Genomic DNA, 1,602 nt, shown 5'->3' on the forward strand with positions numbered 1-1,602 from the left:
AGTATTTCCTGAATACGTACATTCAGATAACGGCAAGCAGTTCGTCTCTGATTTATTTTCTAGCTTTCTAGAAAAATACGGCACGAGACACATCAACACTGTATTCTATTCCCCGAAAGGTAATGCCGCAGAACGGGTTAATAGATCGGTATTGCAGATGGTTCGCTCTTACATAAGGGGCAATCAAAGGAATTGGGATAGGCATAAAAGTGATGCGGCATTTGCACTTCGTAATGTAGTACACTTCGCAATCAACTGCTCCCCATACTTTGCTACTTTCGGTATGCCTATGGTGCAACATGGGGAATCATATGAGATATATCGGAAGCTCGGCACTATAGTGGATGCCGATTGCCAGGTAGAGGCGAAGGCAGACCGATTACAGCTCATACGCGAAAAGTTAATGAAAGAACTGAAGTTGGCTCACGAAAAAAGCATGAAAGTATACAACAAAAGAAGTAGAGATGTTAGATTTAAAATTGGACAGGTGGTATACCGCCAAAATTTCCGACAGAGTTCCCAAATAGATAATTATAATGCTAAACTTGCGCCCAAACAAATTAGATGCATCGTTTTGAAATCTATTGGAAACTCTATATATGAACTGGGCGACACTAGTGGGAAGAAAGTACTGGTATACCATGCCAAAGACATATTTGTGGCGTAGTGTTTGTATGGTCACCGGGTTATATTTGTTATTAATTCATTGTTTTGTTTAATTGTTAAGTGTCTTGATTGCGTTAACTTATTTTTATTATTGGACTTAGGATGTACAATATTGCTTACTCAACCAGGTGTAAGCTAGATTGTGAATCAAAGGTATTTGACTTCATACATATATTTCTCCATTATTGACGTAGTGTAATTATTTATATACTTATTTATTTATTTATTAATTTATTTCTATATTTATTTATTTATTTATTAACTAATTTATATATTTATTTATTTATATATACATACAAAAAAAAATTCAACACCAATAACTTACTTACTAAAAAATTTTTTATTATAGCTTAAAATTATTGTAACAAATGAGTAGTCCACTTGCAAATTNCTTACTTACTAAAAAATTTTTTATTATAGCTTAAAATTATTGTAACAAATGAGTAGTCCACTTGCAAATTTGGATAAACAAGAGCCTTTTAAAATTGTAACATAACATAACATGACATAAGATAACATTAACAGTCTATACGACCTAAGGCAGTTTTCTAAGTTCATCAGAAGATGTATAGTTTTGAAAGTTTATAAATAAGTGTGATAGCGACTTTTGGAAGAAGAGTTAACATTTGATGCTATTTTTGGCAGAATATAAAAAAGGTTTTGCACTGTGTTGTTAGTGGACCTGAAACTACTAAAAATACTGGTACGTAATCCTCCAAAAACTAAAATTGGAAAAAATTTTACATAGCGCACTCAGAGAACGTATATTTATAGAGAAGGACCAAGAACGGATCAGCGTGGAAACTGTCAAATACCAACAAAACGGGCGAAGCGCATTTTAAGAGCGGCAAGCCAGAGACAATCGAATTTTAACAGAGCCCAGCCAGAGGCAAAATAAATTTAACAGAAATTGTCTGATCAAAGTAAATGCATATT

This window comes from Rhagoletis zephyria, unplaced genomic scaffold, assembly GCF_001687245.7.
Source record: "Rhagoletis zephyria isolate East Lansing unplaced genomic scaffold, Rhagoletis_zephyria_1.1 Rzeph_scaffold_00802, whole genome shotgun sequence".
Classification (NCBI taxonomy): Eukaryota; Metazoa; Arthropoda; class Insecta; order Diptera; family Tephritidae; genus Rhagoletis; species Rhagoletis zephyria.